Source organism: Drosophila sulfurigaster, chromosome 3 (genome assembly GCF_023558435.1).
Source record: "Drosophila sulfurigaster albostrigata strain 15112-1811.04 chromosome 3, ASM2355843v2, whole genome shotgun sequence".
Taxonomy (NCBI): Eukaryota; Metazoa; Arthropoda; class Insecta; order Diptera; family Drosophilidae; genus Drosophila; species Drosophila sulfurigaster.
In genome coordinates, this window is record NC_084883.1 from 12,247,877 (window position 1) to 12,272,248 (window position 24,372).

The 24,372-nt window shown below is 34.6% G+C and overlaps 1 protein-coding gene across 1 annotated transcript in view; it reads left to right on the forward strand.

Annotated features, from left to right (window-relative positions):
* Window positions 1-439: 439 nt before the first annotated feature.
* The window catches only part of LOC133845601 (uncharacterized), a 90,163-nt gene continuing 66,230 nt past the window's right edge, over window positions 440-24,372 (forward strand). The window contains 1 exon segment of the mRNA XM_062280098.1: window positions 440-1,450. The gene's annotated coding sequence lies outside the window, so the exon portion shown is untranslated.

Here is a 24,372-nt window from a genome sequence, read left to right on the forward strand (position 1 = left end):
GAAACTTTAGGTGCATGGAAGGATTCACGCAATGTAATAGTATGCGATTTTATTTATTAGGAGCAGTGGAAAAAATGGTGAAATGTTGTGCGTGAAAGCAGACAGCGAGAGCAAGGGCAACGACAACGTCAACGGCAAAGGGTGATGTTGTGCCTTTTGGAAATGCCGACAAAGGCGTGCACACGACAAACTCAAAAACAAAAACAAAAATAAAGCCGGTAAAGCAGTAAAATGTGAAGCAGACAAAGAGCAAAGAGCAAAGAGCGCGCATATCCTTCCAGTTCAGAGAGAGAGAGAGCGAGCGAGATGAGTCGAACGCAGCGAAGGGATGAACGACGACGACGCTGAGAGCGAATGTGCTCACTGGAAACAGTTTACAATTGAATTTATTTCACTGCTTGGCGTGCTTCCATTATTGTATAGTTAGTTTGCGAGCATTTATCGTTGTCATCGGACGTGCGTCGTGGAAAGCGCTTACAATTTGCCATTCTATGCTATTTGCTGAATCGCCACGAATGAAGTGCTGCAAGAAAATCTCAAGCGGGATAGTGAAATTTTTGTGAAAATTGTTTTCATTCGAAGTCAATTGTGTTTTCCATTGGGGGCCAGTAAGCAAAAAAAGAAAATAATACCGTTGACATTTCCGGAGCGGCGTTCGGGGTCACTAAAAAGTTCGATGTCCGCGTGTTTAATAAGAGGCAATAAGAGCACAACAAGGCAAACATAATTAATTGCTGTTCCGACTGTCTGCTGTATGTGTGTGGATGTCTTTGTGTGTTAAATGAAAATCAAAATTAATTGCATTTGAAGCATATTTAAATACGCATTAAGCTCCACATAAACGTGGAAAACTCAACGAGCTTGTGGTTTCAATTGTGAGTAAACAGCATCAACTGTTCCCAACAACAACAACCGACAACAACAACAAAGGCAACAATAACGTGTTGGAGTAACGTTGTGTTGCGTCGCGTCGAGATTCTCGTTGCCGCCGCCGCCGTCGCAGTCGTCGTCGCCGTCGCCGTTGCGGTCGCAGTCGCTGTCGCTGTCGCAGTCGCCATCGACGTTGGTGCTGCTTGTTGTGCGCGCAATTTCCGGTTTCCGTTTCCGCCGTGGGGTATTTGAGTCTGCACCCGAAAAGTTCTAGCTATAGGCACTGCCCACAAAATTTGCCAACGTGAAAAATACTTGAAGCAAATGAAATGAAAAAGTGTTAATCTTCGAAAAGCAAAGCTTTTCCACAACCCTCCCCCGCCCCGAAAGCAAAGTGCAGACTTACATAAGTTCTTGAAAGTGTCGCGTTTTCCAGTTCACGAAGTTGACCCCTTAAATTAGTTTTAATCATTGCACTTGTTAAACAAAACTCAAAAGTCTTGTTCACCTGGCGGCCGCTTCAAAGCTTTGCACAGTGGAGTCTAAAATAGATCAGTTGAACGTCAAGAAATCTAGAAAAGTGAGTGTCAAGCATATATATATGAATTTTTACGATTGGATATTATTTGGAAGCCAGAATACATATTAACATTAAGGTGTATTAAAAGGCTACACATTATAGTGTTGCTCCCACTTTAATTAAATCCTCCTACGAAGTCACATCCACTCCTTCTACTTACCTTACGGGGTATCGCACAGCAAAACAACAACTGAAATAACATTTGTACAGACAAGTAATAAAATGCCAGGTACTAGCGGTACTTTTTCGCGCGCCAAAAAGCAGGCAACAAAAAGCAAAGAGTGAGCAAGCGAGAGGGTGAGGGAGACGGACATAGAGAAGGGGTGTGAAATGTTTATGTGGCACATAAAACTAGCACGACCGTGTCGCATTGTTGGCACAACCATTGCCCCCAACGGGGAGCGGAGCGAGGCAGTCTTTTTTATTTTATGAACTTTTATTATGATATTTGCTTTTGCTTTGCTTTGCTTTTGCTGCTTTTTGTTGTGTCTCACCTTACCCAGTTGGCCCTGCTCCCCAACTTCGTTGCCCCGCTTGTAGTAAACAATAATCATAATAATCGTAATCACACTCTCACTCGAATTCGCACTAATACTCCTCGCATTCAGAGTCAACGTGAAACGTAAAAAAATGGAAAATGTAAAGAGATAAGAGCAAGTGAAACTGGATCCCATTTGCTCATTTCATGTCTTTCTTTTGTCTGCTGCTCTGTTCTCTGTTGTCTCCTCTCTGCTGTCTGCTGTCTGTTTTTAGGCGCTTTCGCACACTTGTTCACACCAAGTCAACCGATGCGATGCCAGGTGGCACTCTTTCTGCATTCACAGTCACAGTCAGAGTCACAGTCACACACCCATTACCCACCATTCACAGACACTCGCGCCTCGGCGGCGTGTACTACATTGTGCACAAATGAATGCATACTTTACCGTACATTTCTTGGACACAGAAACAGAAAGAGAAAGAGAGCGAGAGAGCGCGCTTACAGAATCCAAATGCACACACACACTGCCCCACCGGCATATGCACACACTCGCGCTCTTTTTGTTTTCATCACTGCGCTATTTATTTATCGCACTTTTTGGCCTCTTCGCTGAGCTCACCTGAAACCGTATTTTTAGAGCAGGAGCGGGGGCGGGGGCGGGGTCGAGTTACATTTGATTTGTGTTTGTCTGCCCTTTTTTGCCTTTACCTTGTGCTGAATCAAAAGCAGATATGATTCATTTTTATTCTTATTAAACACGGCAACCCTCTGCGCATTTGGATGAACACACAAATAAAATAAAAAGTCAACTTTATCTCACATTTTTGTTAAGCATAACATTTAAGGTGATTTAAAGCGACGAATAAATATACATTTCTGAGAGATTTCGATAAAAATCCCTTAATGAATTATTGAGTTTATGATATCAAAGCTATTTCAAGCGAAGAGCCTTTCTTGTATACCTGCTTATTGTTTCTATAATGGATGTAATTAACTTAGAAGTAGCAAAAAACACAATTTTATGGTGTAAACATTAAGTACAACTATTCAGATTAATACGCTGTTTATACTGATCGAACATTTTGTAAAAGTTTAACCTCAAAAACTTAATCACTCTTTGCTTTTCTCTATAGAAATAAATAATAATCGAAAAACAGAAAAAATTAAATTTAAGAAAATATTTAGACCAACTTTTGGTGTTAAATATTGCATCACTGAATATAATATTTCAAGCAGATGCTGTTTATGTAATCAGGGATTAAGTTCTTTGGTTGATAGTCTGAGGCCAAATGTAATAAATATAATAAATATTTTGCATATTTTTGGTATATATTTGTGTTTGAAGCAATAAGTGTTTCCATTTTATTCAAAATATATTCTTATGTAATCCAATAAGTCCGAAAGTTGTTTTCTTAATTGCTTTATTTATAATTATTGGCATTTCACCTTATTGCAGATAAGTTACTAGCGTGTGGGGAAATTGAGTCAATATCTTACTAATTCTGCTTTTAAATTTCCCTTTTGATTTGAATATCGAAAGCTCTCAGCAACTAATTGACCTTAATTCCTTTAATCAATATTATTTGTGCTGGTGATGGGGAATCCGGATTCTAAATGCCCAACACCTAATCCTGCACACGAAGTCAGTGTGAATGAGTTTGGGTTCGTGCCATAATTTGATTGTATCGGCCTCGACTAAAATGGGCTACTCATATTAGATTAAGTGTAGACAAAACAAATTCATGACACAGCGCCCAAAGCAGTTTCTATAGTAATATTACAAATTTGCTCAAGCTTAATATTTAATGAGGGATATTCTAATATCTGTTGATTCTTGTAAGGTATCGAGGAGAGAAAATGTACTCGTTGTCAATCGAACATTTGGAATATGTAAAAATCATCTAAATTATAATATTCACATTATCCTGTTATACTTTTTACCAGATGATGAAAGAGCATTAGAATTTTGTACCAACAGGAATTATATGTGACAGGCAAAAGAATGATTTTTCGATCCCATAAAATATATATATTCTTCATCAGCTTTTTAAGAAGTTGTTCAAAAATTAACTTTATATGCCAAATATATTTGCGACTGTATTAATCTGGTATATTTTGTACGCTATGGTATATTTTTAATGTATTAGTAAATCGTCCGAAATAGAGGTTTTGGTATATTTCAGTATTTTTTGTATACATGTTAAGCATGATATCGCAGTGTTTTGATAAATTGATATCCGAAATAGAAGTTTTGTTATACTTTAGTATTTTCGGTATATTTTTGGTATGTTTATCGCTCTGTTTTGCTTAACAGTTTGATAGACCCTTTTCATCATTTCAAAAGTGCACAGGTCTAAAAATCTTTGGGTTGCCTTGGTTTAATTTGGCCAATATATCAGCATTAATAAATCACAAAATTTCACAAAAAGTTACCTTCAAAATCTCAGAGGCGGTTGAGGTTCACACATGCACATTCTCACTCACACAAATTGTGTGTATTACACACACATGGAGACAGCTTTTGACAGTGACTTATTGTAGCTGCCATTGTGTGTTTTTAGAGTTGGAGTGTGATGTGGGGGTTACTCATAAATTAAACAAAACAAAAACTTTATTTTAACTATGATATTAACCAATTAAAATGTGTGCTAAAAAGGGATATACTGCTTAAACGTCAAATATGGAATATTATCAGATACCAATAAATCATATTTTTTTCTGGGGTGTAAATTCTTTGCTGTACTAATTTGATAGGTTTGAAATGGAGTCAATAAAATAGGTATGAAAAAGCTCTTAATTGACTGTGAGAAACTTGGTGTATAATTTGAAGAAAAAGTGAATATAAAGTGCGACGGTCCCTTTTCTGTTAAAATATACTAAATAAATAAACAAAATATACCATAGAGCACAAAATATACCATATTAAATATCGAAACAGTTAAGTTCTAATGCCATTTACATCAGATAAATGTGTAAAGTTGGATGCAACGCCTTAAAAGTGTAAACAATGTTGCATAATGATTTAACAGGTAAAATACTCTTGTAATAGTTAATACAAAATAGGAATTTCATTGCTGATTAGCAAAATCAAGAAATATTTTCAATGGAAATTGAAGACAGATTTTTTATGGAAGCGAAGTAGTTAATAAAACTATAAACGGGGAGAATCATGTGTCCTCATGGAGTAAATTTTAAAATTTCATCATCAGCCTCAGCGGTGAAATTTTAAGTTCTTCAAAGGTCTTAAATTTTCAGTAATGCTGGGGCTCAAAATTCTGTGAATCCCATGTCAGCTGTACAATTTAAGTTCGGCGTCCCAGCAAAAAACCTCTTTGAATGGAAATCAATGAATTTTGCATATTCGTAAAAGTTAAAAATCTTCAGTTTCCTCGATTTAAAGACAAAGAAATCAAGTAAAGTTGTGGAAAGTAAAATCCCTCTTTGGAATCTGTAAAGAGAAGTAAAAAAAAGTAAAGTTGTGGAAAGAAAAATCCCTGTTCGGAAATCTGTAAAGAGAAGTTAAAAAAGGGGAAAAATCTTTGGTAAGATGGGAAAATAAAGAAAATGAGTTGACGATTCATGACTCATATGTAAAACTGTTTTCCAGTTTTCGAAGTATCGCACGAAACTTTTTAAGATGACTAATAAAATGGAAACTTCTTGCAAAGTTTGTCAATAGAAAAGCGAAACAAATTTGTTTTCAATATTTTGTAAGCGATAATTAGCAAAAAAAAAGTATTGGGATATATTCCAAAATATATATATGTCATTAGCGATTGTCTCTATCCCTATAAGTAGTTGCAACCAAACTCATTTACAATGTAGAATCGTATCGCTCTTGGCTAAAAGCGAGCTTGTGCTTGCAACAGCCAAAAAATGCAAATTTAAAATGCGTTGGCATGTCAAAAATCCACAAGCACACACACACACACACACATACATTCACATAGATGCACACACAAACGCACACAGACACAGGGTGCTATTGCAGACAGGCGCATGGGATTTGAGTGCGATGAAAATCGATAAATGAGATACACGCACATGTACGACAACGCGTGTATCTATGTATATATGTATGTATTTATGTGAGTATGGGTATGTGTGAGTGGGTGTGCTTATCGAGGGTTAAACTTTTACTCTAGCAGTATACTTTGCTATGCAACTACTATAGACGAATTTGGCAAGACGACAACAGAGGAGAAAAGAGAATGAATTAGTAGATAGAGAAAGAGGAAGTAAGAGAGAGCCGGCAAAAAATAGCTTAATAGGAAATAGCGCAAAAACGTCACTCCTCCACATAAAGGAAGAGTGAAAGGGACGGTTGGCAGATTGCAAAGGGGAAGCGAGAACAAAATGTGGGGATGGGCAGACATCATATAACGATGCTGGCGAAAAAATCCTTGCACGTATCGCGCTGAAGAAATCGCCGAGCACATTGTTATGTCCTTCAGACCCTGTCCTCTATCTGCCACAGCGCTTGCAAAAGGGTTCAGACATGCACCTCGATAGAGTAGGGTCGTGACGTCGCATGGGGATGTTTCTTATCGTGCGAGTCTCGGTCGCTTATGGTATACTATGGTACAATCTAAGTATAGTATGTGGTGTGTGGCATTAGACAAATGCAAATTTTTATGGCAGCCCTCTTTGTAAGCGCACTTAATTCGCCAATGAGACCGCGCATCTCATACACATAAAGAAAAAACATGCTGAAAAAGAAATAATAATAGAACAACATCTTGAATCATGATTATATGATGTAAGAATTGAAACAAGAAAGTAAAATCTTATATTAAGATCAAACTTTAAAGAAGTAAGAAATATTCGCTATCCATTTTAAATAAAACCAAAACAGTATTATTCCTAAAATATACCAAACTAATATACCGAGTAAATCTGTTTTAGTATATTAATATATTACCATTAAAAATATACCATAAAGTGCTAATATATATCAGATTCTCAACCAAGGCGGCTAAGACCCGTTGTAAGTAGGAATTTTTACCATACAATATACCAAACTAATGTACTAAGTGGATCTGTTTTAGTATAATTATCTATTACCGTTAAAAATATACCATAGAATTCTAAATATATATCAGATTCTCAACCAAAGCAGCTAATTTGTAAGTCTATGATGATTCGCGGCATATCTATTTACTGAGATAACAGCAACAACACCAAAAACTAGATTTTAATATTGGAGAAAGGGATTTACAATATTGGCACTGCCAAGATTAAAATTCTTGTTTAATTTAAGAGCTTTTAAAATTAAAAAAAAAAATGTTTTTTGAATGTCCTAATTAAAATTGAGAAACGAGAAATCTTGTTTTCAAAACTTTTTAATCAATATTTCAAGATTTTTTTTTTTAAAGATCGAAAAGTTTTAACTCAGGACCTGAAATCTACTTTTAAATGTAGATTGTTTTTCTCTCTGTGTAGTGAATGGGTGCCAGTTTTCTGTGTCATTCCACATCAAAGTGTTTCAAGGAGTGTTGTTGAAACTAATTGCAGAATTCTCTCAAGTAGCGACGGAGAAAATAATTCTTTTAGATCTCATTTCTGAATATGAGAAGAATGTAATTTTTACAAAACAAAAATAACTATGTTATGCAGCTGCTTTGAATTCATTCGCTGCTTTAATATTGAAGCACAATTTAATGTTACTAGAGTTTGGCAGTTTGGCAGATTCTGATCAGCACGAGGCGTTATACGGAAACCGCCATAAATGAACAACATCTCCACGCCTCCTACACCACATCGCAGCACAGCAATCGGGCATCCTGCCTTTTCTCTGTGTGTGTGTGTGTGTGTGTGTGTGCTTCTTTTCACCGTCTGCATCACGCGCAGAGAAGTAGGCAATAAGCATCGTGTTTGTGTATATGGCACAAACATTTTAACGTATTTTTATTACGTATGCAACGTGGTGTGCGGGTGTATGTGTGTGTTTCTGTGTGTGTGTTTGGGCATGTCGACAGGCTCATTGCTGAATTTATGAAAATTTCTGCCCTCTGATGTGGGAAGCTGCTTCTGGGTCTGGGTCTGGGGGGTTGGGCCAAAAAAACATTAGCACCCAATAGAGTTTAATGCGTGCGTGTTAGTCGACAATGTGTGTGTGTGTGTGTGTGGGAGGTTGTGGATGAGATGCCACGACTGCGTCTGACTCGATGTTTGTGTGTGTGTGTGTGTGTGTGTGTAACCCTCAGCCGATGTATATCCTGTCAGCGAGGGGGTCCCAGCTGTTGGAATGTTGATACTGACGGCAACTTCTGCCTAATATTAACGTTCCCAATGCCAACGCCAACAACAACGTCGACGTCGACTTCGACGCCAACGTCTACGTCAACGCCAACGGCAATGCCATCGCCAATTTGCGGCTTAACATCTTTGAATTATTGAGGCGCGTTTTGGGGTCGTAGGCACTCCGACCATCGAAGGCTCACAGGTCCTGGAGGTTCATCGCTCCGCATTCCCCTCTCGCCATTGACCAATCGCTATTGATTGCGAGCTCTTGGCGATATTAAACTTTTATCAAAATGAATTTAGCGGTTTTTGTGCGTTTGGTTTCAATATTTGGGAAGTGATTAATCCGATACTTTTTGATGTTGTTGTTGTATTTGCTGTGACCTCTGATCTCTAAGGATTTTCCTTAGCTAAGCGGAATTCCTTTATTTAAAGTAGCTTCAAATTACAATTTGAGTTGCTGAGCTTGAAAATATTTTGTTCAGTCTCTTACTTCTTTTCTTTACAACGTTTGAAATGGTGAAAACAATATTTCTAAAAATGGAAATTGAAATATATGCATGAGAAATATTTTATAATAGATTATTATTTTATATTTATTAGAAGTGGTTTCATTCTGATGTCTGTTAAGCATACATTACCATATAATTTGACATAAATCTTTTCGATTTACGATTATATCTCAACTTGGCAGTCTAAATTAATACAATTAACTTTTCTTTTATGCGCCGTGCTTCCACTTTTTATGCAGCTCAATCTCTATGTGAAAGAACGTTTGTTTTTATTCTGAGCTGTTTTGTTATTCCGCTTTTTTTTTTTAATGTGCTATACTCATCGTTGTCTTCCATCAGCCGAGTGAAGACAGTAATAGAAAAGTGCCAGGCGGCGTTGCAAATCTCACTTGCGATGCCGCGGTAAATACTTTAATTTATGCAATAATCCTATTACAGAAACAGCAACAACATAAACAACGAATAGGGAACAGAAGCGACAATAAGACGAACAAATGGTAAACACAAAATAAAACAAAACAACAAATAATCAAGTACATGACAACACGGGAGTCACGTATAGACTAGCAGATACTCTGTCTTATGAAGAAGGCAGAGACTCAACGAAGATGTTTACATCTTCTCGGATTTATTTTTCGTAATTGGACAAAAGTTATTACTATTAAATTAATGCAAAACAATGAAATAAAATAAATATAGTATAAATAAAATGTTGTAATTATTGGTTGCCTTTGTGTTATCAAAGAAGAGATGTTTTTTTGACAATTCCAGCTCAAATATAGCCTTCGGTATATTTTAGTATTTTTTTGGTATTGAGTTTTAGTGTCTTTTAAAAATAATGCTGCACGGTTTTGTCCGTATTCAAACTGCGTAGCGGTTATCTTTATCTTAATAAAGAACAATAAATTGCAGAGAGTCAAATATTTTCTATTTATTAAGATACAAGTCAAGCTAAAACTATAAAAATAATATATAATATTTAATATAAAACATTGAAAATCGTAGTTCGGGCTGTTGGCATATGTATATTATTAAAATGACATATTGCAATTTCAGATCAATCGGATAGTTTTTGATTAAAACCAACAAGATCAAACTTTGAAGAGCGTCGCTTAACACTTCCAATTTAAATCGGTTTTATTTTAAAAAGTTGTTCAAATATCCACTTGAAATAGGAATATTTCTTAATATTAGTTGGAAAAAAGTAAGCAAAATATTCGTATTTAGTTTAGAGCCGATAATTGAGACTCGTATTAAGCGCTTTAATTTGAATCTCTCAAGAATCTGATATAATTAAGAAATATTGAATTTTTCTGCAATTATGAGCTTCAACACTTTCGATTAAAGATGCCAAAGGACTTGAGGAGAGTAGGGCGAAGAATGCAATTTTGCTTGGAGAAGATTTTCCCTTCACTTTGTCCAGCTCGTTAAGCATTGTATTTTATTTTGCTTTAATTTTCTTGGTTCGTTGGAACGTCGAAGAAAGCCATCCCATAGAAACCTGCCCCAATTCCATTCGCTCATTCCCGATGCGACTCATTTGCATTTTCTGTGCGTTTTGCCTGTGGGTTCTGTTCTTTTTCTCCTTCTTCTTCTTCTTCTTTGGTTTTTTTTTTTGTTCCTTGAATTGTCATTTTGTATGCCTTGACTTTGCCATTTGCCGCATCTTTGCGTCTTAGCAGCAATTCCATTTATTTTACTTTCTGCTTTTAACACAAAAAATTACCAATTCAATTTTACGACTTTATTCTACGCCCTTGCCACGTGGCGCAATTCGCAAAGCTGCTGATGGAGATCTGCTCGCTTGATACACATCAAATTTAAATGGGTGGAAAAAAAAATGCTGGGCCCTGTTGTGAAATGTATAACTACGGTGTTAGTTGTATTCTAAAGTCGATTAGCGTTTATATTACACAAAATAGTGTTGATTAAATGCATAGCATAAAAGAACATTGTTCTCACCTTATAAATTGTATAAAAAGAAGAGTTAATTGTATACAACTTTATTTAAAGCTATCTCAACTTTAAATTGAAATCAATCGGAATTCCATTTACTTCTGTAATATACTATAGATATATCCAAAAGGTATTTTTATAAATTGTATAAAAAGAAGAAACTTTTTAAAAGCTATCTCAACTTTAAATTGAAATCATTCCTTATTACATTTACTTATATAATATACTCCAGATACATATATCCAAAAGTTATCTTTATAAATTGTATAAAAAGAAGAGTTAATTGTATACAACTTTATTTAAAGCTATCTCAACTTTAAATTGAAATCATTCCTTATTACATTTACTTATATAATATACTCCAGATACATATATCCCAAAGTTATCTTTATAAATTGTATAAAAAGAAGAGTTTATTTTATAAAACTTTATTTAGAGCTACCTCAACTTTAAATTGAAATTATTCATTATTCCATTTACTTATATAAAATACTCCAGATATATCCAAAAGCTATCTTTATAAATTATATAAAAAGAAGAGTTAATTTTATTAAACTTTATTTAAAGCTACCTCAACTTTAAATTGAAATCATTCCTTATTACATTCACTTATATGTTATAATATACTCCAGATATATCCAAAAGTTATCTTTATTAATTGTATAATAATAAGAGTTAATTGTATAAAACTATATCTTAAGCTACCTCAACTTTAAATTGAAATCATTCATTATTACATTCACTTATATGTTATAATATACTCCAGATATATCCAAAAGTTATCTTTATTAATTGTATAATAATAAGAGTTAATTGTATAAAACTATATCTTAAGCTACCTCAACTTTAAATTGAAATCATTCATTATTCCATTTACTTATATAAAATACTCCAGATATATCCAAAAGTTATCTTTCAGTGGAACATTCTTACTTCACTTTATATCATGCACCTCTAACGGATTTTCTCTCTTTAGAGAGGATAAGTGCATGCCTCTCATATCGCACTATGCAAATCCCTTTATAAATAAATTTGCCATGCTGTTGGCGAACTTTGACGGGCGGGAGGATTAGCAACTCAGCTGCTTGTCTCTTGACTCGCATTGGAAATCAACTTAATTCGATGCGGGTGTTAATGGAATGGTAATGGTGGAATATCTGCCACCGGCCAGTTAATCGGATAATGTATCTTGGGGTTTGCCCATTGAGTGCGATAAATTATTATGCAAATCTTAAGCAATTTGAATTGCCAGAGTCGAATATCCTCACTCGAGACAGAAAAAATTTGTCTATATACAACAGCCGAAGTTTATAGTCGGGCTTTTACCGTGAGACATTGCAAAGCATCTTTGATTATGTCATTGAAGTTTGAGTGTTTCTCTAACAGTTTTTAAATAAATTGTTTCACTTAACTATTTTTATAAAGTTGTTTATTCCGACCAGATGATGGATCTATGAACACACAGTTAGAGAGAGTTTCCTAAATTTGATTGTATTGGATGTAATCTCGCTTTTAATGATGTATAAAAGTCTTAAAAAGTTTATCCTGGATCATGGAACAATGCACTTAGTGCTTGAAAAATAAAATATAACTCAGTAGTGGTTAATAATGTCGAGCTTCGGCATTTATTAGATATTAACAGAACTAATTAAAGACCTTTTCTCAAAAATATGTTTTCGAATAGTGTTGTATAACGTTTTTCTCTGTTTCATTTTTGGTAATTTTAAACCTACTTTGTGTTAATTATAGAAAATATTGTTCCATTCAGTTTCATAAATGTATTTGTATTTGAATTGTTTAAATTAGTTTAAATAGCTGGTAGATTATTTACTGAATATGTAAAGTAAAGATTAAGTTGAGTCCGAGATGCAGTTGATCAACAACTTATCAAAATTTTCAAAAATTGAGAGTGAAGTTGGTTTCATTTCATGATTAAGATAAAGAGATCTATAAATTTTGTATTTATTGTTTATAGAGCCAATTATACAATATTTTGACTCGTCTTGAGTCAAATTTTCAGTTTATGCTGATACAACGTAAACACATACATATGTATGTATATTCAATATGCGATAGACTCTCATTTAAATGTTGTATAAAACAGTCTTCCACTCCTTGTGCATTTGTAATGGCTGCAGTGTGTATAGGGAATTTAAAAGGATAAGGAGTCCAATATGGCGATGCTTTTGTACAGACAATCAATAAACAGACTCTTAGCTTGTGGCTCATAGTTGATGGTTTGCCAACCGAGAGCGCAGAGACGGAGGCGGAAATGCTCATAAAAAGAAAATACTACCAGCGAACGGAGCTATAAACATTTCATGAAGACGCATCAGAAAAATGTGTATCGAGGCATAAAAACTTAAGTAACAAGAAAGTTGTGCCTGTATCAACGATGAACCGAACGTAAAACTGAAGCTGGGTAATAAAACCTGAAAGGAGGAGAGACTTCTAACCTACACAAAGAAGTTTAGAGTGCTTGAATAGAAGATGTTGTATGAAAAATCTCGCGAGAATACACTACACTATTTTATTTGTATTTAATTCAATTGAAAATTTTAGATTTACGAACTTATTTTATAGTATTTATAAACTTATTGTTAAAGCAAAGACGCCGCGAATTGTGGTTGTTTTTTTATCTTAGTCAAAACTCTTTGAGTAATATCTCTAGTATACTGACCTTTTTTAAAGCGCATAGCGAAATCTTGTTTAATTTAGATATTTTTGTAAACCAATATTGCAAATCTTATCAGACTTTTGAACACAATTGTTAACACACAATTTGTTAATCAAACACAAAATATGTGTAGCTTGAAACTTTAAACTTCATAGAAAAAACTTGACGCAAGCGAAAAATAATTCTTTTTTATAAATACAAAGCTAATTGAAGATCTAATTGCCCTGGCTTAGACTATTACCACAAACTTTAACATTTTATAGAGGTAAACTGGCATCTGTTGCATCTTTTCGGCAGTTTCCTTGTGCAACAATTGCATTTGCATTTGAATAAAAACATTGATTTTAAATTTTTATTGTCATTTATTTATTCTTAATTAAGTTCGAGTTCTCTAGAGCGTAAAACTGCAGTAAAACCAAAAACACAAAATGAAATTTGGGGCTTTGCCAGGGTGGTAAAAAGAGAGAGATCCAAATAAACTGGCAGTCGCAAGCTGGTAAAAACCACTTAATCCAATTTAAGATTCGAACCACTTGAGCTCAACTCTAGGCGTGCAAGCAAAGCGATTCAGTTAAGTTTCTTACTTAGAAGTATTTTTATTTTGTTTGTTTCATCTGTTGAAGTTTCACAGAAATATGCTATGTTTTGGTATTAACGCTTGAACATTTGAGGGAAATTCCAATTACTCTCTCATAATAAAGTATTATTTTTTTATGCCGAGAAAATTGTTCGCAAACAGAAATGCTTTTGTGGAACTCTTCATTATTTTAAGTTACTTCCAGTAAGTTCGATATGTATACTCACTGTCCATAAGGTAGAAGGGTATTATAACTTTGTACCAACAGAAAAATTTGATATATACATATATTCTTGATCAGCTTCTGTTTGTTCATTTTTTCGTTTAAATACTTTATTTTTAAAGAGACTACAAGAAATAAAGCAATATTAATTTACAGTACTTATTATATCAATATGCCAGATAAACATTTCGGTATATTTCAGTATTTTGTGGTATATAAATTTGGTATATTTAAATGATAATATCATATTGGTTTGCGTTTATTGATAACTGGTCACAGTCAGACCCAGTTGGCTGCTTAAGTATGTACGTTCTATCTCATATTCTTTATTGACTTTCATTTCGACTAAAATTCATATTCTAATGTGAACATTTTGTTAGTTACCGTTTACTAGTATTATGCTTTTTACATTTTAAATACAATTACTTAAACAATTAGATGAGAACAACTATCTTCAGAAAATCTTATGGTTCTTTTGAATGGGTTCAAGCTTCTCTTTGCTTAGCATTTATAATTGTAGCACATTAAAAACCAATTCAGATTACAACCCGTTGAAAATTTTACTCCATTCAACTTCTTTAAATCCCCCTATTTTGGAACTTAACATCGGAATCTCCAATTACAAAAATTCAATTTCTTTTGGCAATTGCGAAATAAGAAAATGAATGGCGATTTCGATTTTAATTGACATTCTAATGACGCGAAAGAGGAAATCAAATGGAGCACAAAACTATTTTTCAGTAAAGCTCCAATGATACAATATTAATGTTCGTGTACATTTTTATCGGTGGCTTCAGCACTATTTTTTCCCTGGGAGAGAATTGTCTCCGCTTCGCAGCGAAATTTTCTAGCTTATACAAGGAACAGACTTAGTTCTGTTCGCTCTGTTCGCTGTGTAGCATGTGGCTTTTTGCTATTTATGTTCGCATGTCCATGAGCACATGACCCCCATATAAAATAAATTACTTTAGTTATCTAAATGGTATACCCACCTACAATCGTACATACTCGTACATATGAACTTTGTATACAAATCCACACACACACATTCGTAAATGTGGTGTCTGTTTTCTTTCTCTTCTCGCTTTGTTCACTGTCTTCGATACTCTGTCACAATTCAACACCCTTAACTATTGTACATAAAAGTAGAAGGGAACTTTTAATTTGAAATAAAGAAATCACGAAATAAAAGATTCATATAGGAAATATTCAATAATACATACGAGTTTTATGTGGTTTAAAAAGTTTATTGAAATTTTCTCAATTGTGGTTATAATAAAAATAATGGAGTAGAGTATGAGAGCTTCGTTATCACTTGATTCACGTTTTTGCTTCGACTCTCGTGGTAGGTTTCATTTTCGCCATCCTTTTGAAGCCCGCCTTTTTGCTTTTAGCCAAACAAATGATAACAATAAATTACACTCTCGAGATTTGGTCGAGCTTAAGTATGAAGTGCAGTCAGTCGACGTCGATGCGTCCTGCCAAAATAATACTGGCGATGGCGAGGGGGGCGAATGCGGGGGGTTGGGCGATGGGAAGTGGACGCCACATCAAGTGGAAAAAGCACTTGGGGTTGCTCTTCTTTTATTTTCGCTCCTCTTTATTTTATTTAATTTTTTTTGAGAGCACAAAAAATGAATGGAAAGAGAATAAAAGAAGCGAAAGAAAGAAAAAAAACAAGTATTTGGTATACTGGCAAAGGCAACAAAAATGGCAAGAAAATAGAACGTCGGATAGCAAAAATAAATGTTATAATTTAGCGACTCAATTTGTGTAGTAAATTTATCAAAAGGTTGCCAGAGAGCGGCTCAACTTTGTATGCCACGCCCACCCACACACACACCGACACAAAAGTAGTCTGATAGTAGATGGATTTTCTGATGGTACATTTTAGTTGCCATTTATAAGTTCTCACCTCCATTGATTTTCTGCTCCTGCTGTTGTTGTTGTTGTTGTTGTTGATGCTTTGCTCATATTAATTTAGGGTACTTTGCGGTCAGCAGGTAATAAATCTATTCAGGTGATAATAAGTGCCATTGGCAGCGATTTGTTTAGTTTTTATTGCATACATTTAGGCTTTCTTTATAGTCATTACATCTTCTGAAATCCCATTTGCTGCCACATACATACATACTTACTTATTTCGGGGTGTCGCTATAAAAGTCCATAAAAAGACTGAAAAAACCTAATACATACGCATAATTTATGGGTGATATTATTAATAACTACTTAAGGCAGTTCCTTAATGATCCTACAAAATCAGTTGCTTTGTTGCAAACGTGTTTTTTGTTTCTGAATTCCTTTTTATCTTGCGTTAAATTATGTTAATAGAAAGTTGTTTGTCTTAACATTTGACTGGCTATCAAAAAATTGTCTAAGCACTTGCATCTAGAAAGTCTTTTTCTTTACAATTAGTAAAAGTAAATTCCTGGCGCTGCGGCTGTTCCTAATTCGACCTACAATTAATATTAATTAGTTAAATTCAAACTACAAAATACAAAAATGATCGATGTCAATGTCAACAATGAAAATATGCTTGTTTCGATTCGATTTAAGAATTTTGTTTTTGCCAGTGTTTTCATTTGGCTATAATTACTACACGTATTCTAATTCGTGTATCGGGTTTTTATTATAATCGGATGCTCTTCTAATTAATGTTGTATGTACATATATAGCGTAGAATGCAGCTGTGGACTGGACTTATTGAATACACATAAATTTGTTCATATTATTGTTTTGATAGCGCTTTTAAGAAGCTAGATGCAAATACAACAAAATTTTCAAAAAATAATATTTACTTATTTATATCGAAAAAAATATTTAAACTGCTTGCTATCCGTGATGCTATCCAATGGTAGTTCAATTTACTTTTTCTTTACGTTTTATTACGTTTTAGTTTTTGCCATTTGCGATGAATGTATCCAATTTTGATACCCGCTACCCAAAGGGTACATACATGTGCATACATTTATATGTGCATACATTTATGTTGCAGGTAGAAGAAGGCATCTTCGATTCCATAAAGTATGAATATTTTTGATCAGCGTCAACAGACGAGACGATCTAGCCGTGTCCGTACATATCTTTTGTACCCTATAGTATAATTTGCATCTATGTAGTATATACATATATATTATTGATATATTTGAGTATTTTTTGGTATATTTTAGGAAATCTCACAATCGAGCACACTCGACATTAGCTTTCTTACTGGTTCCTTCTTCTTTCTCTTTAAATTTACATAAATCATACTTTAACGAAAATGTATATACCCGCTAAGCTGGAGGTAAATGACTTTATCATCGAGAAATGTTTGAAACAGACAATAAGCATACATAGATAAAAGCTATAAGAGCTGAAGATGTACTATTTGTTGCACGCAGATCAAATTTATTTATAGTTAAATATACTATTGTAGTGTTTTTACTTATTTACTTAATGTAGCTTGAAGCCTTCGAAGAAATAAATATAAACGATTGGGGTGAAAACACTGGGGACGTCTCTGGTAATCTCGCATAGCCGGAAAACGTGTTCAACTAGACCACTTGGCTGTTGGTTAGAATCTATTCGATGGTTTAAAACAATTTTATAGAATTTTTATGCCACAAACTGAACGCACAACCAAACAAAACAACAGCAGAGCTGACCTCAATAAATGTTTGGAAAGTGTGTAAATATTGCAGGCTCACTTTGAAGCCTGCCTTAAATTGTGTTACGCTATGGTTATATTGCTGTTAATGCGAACTGAATGTTTTAAATGACTTTTAAATGAATTTACTTGCCATAATACTAGATTATTGCAGTACACACTCTTGAATTCAATATAAAAGCTGACGTACTTACCCAGGTGTGTATGACACCACATATTATTAACTAATCCCAAATGTGCCATTATTTTTTCCACTGATTTCATACCATATAAATCGAAATCAGGCCGTAAATTTAATGTGGGCTGGGGATATCTCTTGTGGGTCATCAGCTGGTTGCATTCAGTTAGCTGCTTTACTCTCGTTGCTCTCGTTGTTCGCATATCAATGAGCTAGCCATTCAGTCTGTGGAAAGTATTGTTTTGCTGGCCTTGCAACGGCAACGCTGATAATATATTATACTTTTGCTTCAGTGCACACATTTGTCGAGTACAGTGAAGACTTCCAAAGCGGACATTAGCCGGATATAAGCGTACACTTTCGTATAGTTTACACAGCAATTTCGGCTCATTTTGCTTAGCTTTCACTGTATATCAATAGATTTTGCTGACTTCACCTTGACAAATCCAAATCCACATGCACATGCAATCTTCGTCTTCATGGCAATTTTCACATACGCAAACGCAAACGCAGACCATGCATTTCTTTTCGCTTCTTCTACACGTATATTTTAGTTTGTCATTTTTTGTGACAACGTTGGCTTAAAATGCTCTCCCAGCCTCTCCCAGCGGCCCTGAAATCAATATGGTTTCGACGCCATTCAGCTCTTCGCAAACTTGGCAAACTGCATCCGTCGTCCTTGCCGTCGTCGCAATGCATTCTGGCAACTGTTTCTTTCACTGGTTCTTGGCTCTCTGGGCTCTGGGTTCTGGGTCTTGGTCTGGCCCCGACCTAGTTGTATCTGCTGAGCAAACTGAATTTTCTTGTCATATTTTCAATTTGTGTCGCCTTGCTTTCGAAACTTGTAGGTGTCAGATTCTGCGCTGCTTTATGGACCAAGTTGACAATTGCAATAAAAATGTTGGCAGGGATTATAACAAGCATGTAATGTCCCATTTTTCCACCTCAATTTTCAAACGTTGCTGCTGCTGCCTACTCACCTTTGCCAACTCTTCAGCATTTCACTTCTATCTATCTGTTTTCTTTTGTTCGTTGCCATTTCATGTGCAAAATGTCAATTGAGCTTAAGAGCAAATGTATTTGATTTCATCTTGCTTGCAATAGTTTTCCGTTGCTTAGTTCTGTGTTTCTATTCTATTCTGGATATGACATACAGGTGAATAGCTTGTTGAAGTATTCCATTTGTATTCCTAAACAAAGCAAGACCATAATAGAAATTAATGCACTCATTGTTCAACACTCTCGCAATGAGTAGAAAATAACAAATAGCAGCAATTAACATCGGTCCTCATTGCAAAGTATTTCATTTTTGGCTGGATTTGTAGACGCTTAAACATCCCAAAAGCAATATAGGATCTGTTAAACGAATGTGGCATTGCGGTTCCCAACAGTATGTTGGGCCTGCTAAAGCATTTCAAATCACCCTTTCACCGCAAGCCCATAAGCCGGTGTTAGATAATAAACAGCTCACAACTAAATGAACTTTTGGTTGAATACAACTCGGTCGACAAATATTTCAATACTCGGTGGGTGTAACCGAAGGTAAGCTGATTAGGTTGGCAGCATGAAAACAAAAATATATTGGATAAACCACGACACATAAATGGTACATGTTACCACAGTACAGAGCTGGACTGATTGCCAAAGAATTTTGTTTAACTGAGCCAAGTCGTTTCAATTGAGTCTGGCTTTTTTTTTGTTAAAAGATATACCGAAACGTTTTAGTGCCTTGAAAGAGTTAAGGATGCAATTTAATTTCGAAAAAAAGCGCATTTCATAAAATAATTCATATCAAATTTATATTAAAGTCTATACTTAAAGGGTTTTACTTCATTCCAGAGAAGTAATTGAATATACATAGCTAACTAGACCTGCAACCGAATTGCAACTTGAAGGTTTTCCACAACTTCATCTAGTTCGTTTCCTTATGTCACTGGTAAATTGTTAGATAAAGAAACAATACTAAGATATACCAAAGGCTACATTTGGTATGTTGCTATATCGATAATCTATTAGTTTCCAAATATACCATACCAAAGAAAAAGAAAATTATTTGTCTTATAAATGATACATTTTTATATTCGATAGATCGTTATGTATGAAAGGACAGAAATATGTACATGGATAGATGTATTGTAGAGTATTAAGTAGCACTTGAAAGCTAAGGTTGCGTATATCAATTTCATATGTTATTTTAGCCTACAATCACGAAGAAGCGTAATAAATGTCACTCAACTTTATGTCTCCATCGTCACTTATAAAAAATGACAGAGGTGTGTTTGGATTTGATTGCGCAATGGCTGAAAGGCTTCATTGAAGATATACCTATTAGAGGTTTGCCCTGAATTGACTCAGATCTGCGTCAGAAAAGTTGAAATATCCTTGGCATTTATAGTATTGAGCAAAGACTACAATTTTATATTGCACCGCAAAATTTAATGGAAAACTTCATTCTGTTATCTAAATAATATACTATAAAGTATGCCACACACAAATTGTAATTATACGCGCCACAATAACAAAGACCGTCGGTCTCTGACCAATTTATGGGTATTTTACTTTTTGGAAGCTTTCGGAATTTGTTGGTTGCCCTGGAGCATGGGCGACAGTCGCAATCAAAGCCAAATTATATGCATCTATAACATTGTACGTTGTTGCTGTGGTTGAGGGATTGTTTCAATGGGGAAACCAAAGCGAAACAAACAAAATCGCGCAAAAAGAGAATCGAATGCAATTTAAATAGGAAACCAATTAAATTTAAACACACAAAACCCAACAAAAGATCTATGTCCCGAGGCCGAATACGCCAGAGAATGGAAGTGTGATCAGGGGGCACAATGGAAATGGATGAGGTATAAGTGCTTATACACAGCGAGCAGCCATAGAAATTGGTTTGGTCAATTAATGAGTCTCTTTTATTGTTTGATTGCCGATACATTCACGGCGTGTTGGATTAAATTTGTAACTTGCGCCGAAGGCCTTTCCGCTAACGAACAATGTATATTAATTGCATATATTATATTACAGTTAATCATTAACTAAAACTAGTAAGAAAGTTGCAGTCGAGTGTGCTCGATTGTGGTATACCCGCTATCTTGTTACATTAAATGAAAAACTAAGCGATATTAATAATAAAATATGCCATATTAATATACTACAAAAAATACTAAAATATACTATTAGCTATATTTAATATACCATATTAATATACTACAAAAATACTAAAATATACTATAACCTATATTTAGTATACCATATTAATATACCACACAAATACTAAAATATACTATAAGCTATAGTTAGTATACCGATAAACTACAATTGTGAACGAAAACACAAGAAAACAAGTAAGAAAGATATAATCGAGTGTACTCAAGTGGCAGATATCTACTATCCATTTTCAGTAAGAGAAAAACAATGTGAAAATATGTATTTATAAAATACACCAAATTAATATTCTAAAGAATACTGAAATATACCAAAGGCTATATTTGGTATATCAATATACTACCAGCCTCCATAGTACCCAAATTATACCAGAATATTAACCAAATACAATGAAATTTATTTCACAAATAACGTCTACAATTTCCATATGAAAGAAACCAAATTTTCAGGAGTCATAAATACTATAGTTATTATTACAAATCATGGCTAAATTCAAAACGCTACTCAAGCCAAAACTAAGCCGTATGAGTAGCACAAGCTTTGTTGATGATGCGCAAGCCTTTACTTGGCAGCTGGCAATAATGTGTCCCCAAAAATCATGCAACATAAATTAATGTCTAAAAAGCGAACGGGCAGTCAACTCGACATGCAAGCGCACTAGACTATAATTTCCATTTAGAAAAGTATGTCAACAAAGCACATGCGAAAGCAAAACATGAACACTTGCCAAACCCCGAAATGAACCAACGCAGTCAAAATACATACATACATGCATATACATATGCATTATGTAGTACTCGTATATTATAGAAAATGAGATGGTGAAAGGGGAAGGGGTGAAGAGCAGAGGGAAAAGTCGAGCTAAAATGCCAAAGCTAATGGAACATATTTGCGTTGAAAAGGGCTTGAGTCTGGTACTGAGCTTGTACCCAGGGCGGAACAATAACAAACAAAGCCGAAAGGGCAAAAAACTATGCGTCGCATTCCGCATGAATAAACCAGACCCGGGATGGCCAAAATAGGAAAAGAAAGGAAATGCGAGCAAATATTTGAAGCATTCATAAAAATGTCACCAACGCAAAACCTAAAAACAAACAACTCACAACTCAGCACAACAAATAAAATAAAAAGGAGCACAAAACAAAAAAAAAAGTGAGGAGAGAACCAACCAACCAACTCTGTGTGTCATTCATTTAAAACCATGTGAAAGCATCACCAACACGGCCCCAAAGTAGCCGCCTGTCAGCGACAGAGTCCGTTGATCCTATATAGTATGCATGTATGTATGTATATGCTTTGGAATGCTTCAGAGAGGTAGGGATGTCAGATGGGCTGAAGCACCAGCTGAAGCTAAAAAAGTTCAATGAAATGCGACAAAATTGGGTGAATTCAGAGTTTGTGGATAAAGTAGACGAGAATCTCGCATTTTCAAAGTGTGAAAACATATGCATAAATGTGGCTGGCTGGCTGGCTGCCTGCCTGCCTGCTTTTGCATAGTTACGAGTATGTGCGAAAACGAGGGTGGCAACTCTGGCCAATCTGCGACACATGCTCTTTATGCGTATAGCTTTTTGTTTCTCGTTTTTTTGCCGTTTGTTGTTTGGTGATTATTTTTCTTCAGAGCACACAATAGAATACGAGTATTTTCATAAATTACAAGTGCAGTTTGTTTCGCAACAGAAGAGCAATATTTTCATTTTTCTATTCGTAAAAATGTACAATAATAAATTTGATATTTTTATATTTCAACTTTTTGTTGACATTTTTTCGCAGAATTTATATCTGCTTTTAGCATTTCAAAATGTGTGTAGAATGCAACGAGGAATAGAGAGAAAAAAAAAAAACATATTTTAGCAAAATTTTAGCGACTAGTTGTTGTGCTTGTTGTTGTGGAATTAATTTGAGTGTCAATTGAAAAAATTATTTGCAATTTATTAGATTAATTAAATCAATTTAATTAACTATAATTACTTTGTTTATTTTATATTTTTTCTAATATGTAAATATACATATATGTATGTATATATAAGTAGATTGCTGTTATGCAATGGACAAACAAATCTACAGTGGATTGTGCTCGACTGTGAGATTAGCCATGTTTCATAAAAGCAAAACAATGCTGGTATATTTTAAATATACCAAATGAATATAACAAAAAATGGTAAAGTATATAGTACTAATCTCTCTTTATATTTCATAGAGTAGAATATATACCAAATTCTTAAAAGAGGCAAGATATTGCTTGTATATTGATTGTATATATGATACAAATATACTAGACAACTTTCCCGTACCTTCGCTCGTGTTAAACTGTACACAATTGCTGGTAAGGTTGACATTTAAAGGCAATTAAGAGAAATAAAATATAATTAACAATTCAATCAAATGTTGCAAAAAAGCTTGTGTACTTATACAAGCATTGCGTTGACACAAAGTCAAAAAGGAACAACATGGCGTATGCGCAATCAACAGCAGTATTCATTTAAATATGAAAATCAACGCCAAATTCCCAAAACCAATGACATCAAAATATGCAAGCTTCACGTGTTTACGAATGTGTGTGCGTGTTTGGGTGAGTGTGAGTGTGAGTGTGGTGTTCGTCTACTGGAATTGTGTTACCTTTGCACTAGCCATGCCAATGCTTCTGTCATGCAAGAGAGTGGAGAGGAAGGGAAAACACAGCACATTCATTCATGCGATGATTTAACGCCATTTCCAACACGTGATTTTCACACCACATAAAGCGCATGCAGTGAACAAAAATAGCAGCACTAACAACCACGTTACAAACATGGCAATTGTTTGTGCATAAATTGAAAGGCTTAATTAATCATATAAGCTTACAAAAAAAAAACAAATAAGCAGAAGATGGAAACGAGCACCACTGACAGTTGTAGTTGTTGTATTGTTATTTCTTGGGTCGCAATTAAAGTTCATTTTATTTTTTTTGTCAATTTGAAGTAGCCATTATTTCTCTAAATTTAAGATTGTTCTTTTTACAAAATACATTTTTCACGGTTCTAATTCTACAACCTTTTTTATTTTGTACACATTCAGATTTTTATTGCTTTACGAATCTAAGTTTTTATATAACTAAAAAGACGATTTGTCGTGCGACACTTGACCCTAACAATATCAAAGGCAAAACAAGCTGTGGTTTTTAGGTTACTTCAGGGGAAGTAAGACATTTGCAGCGTTTTGTTGTAAATTATACAAATGAAAGCATAATAACGTGGACTTAACTGGGAGCATGACTAT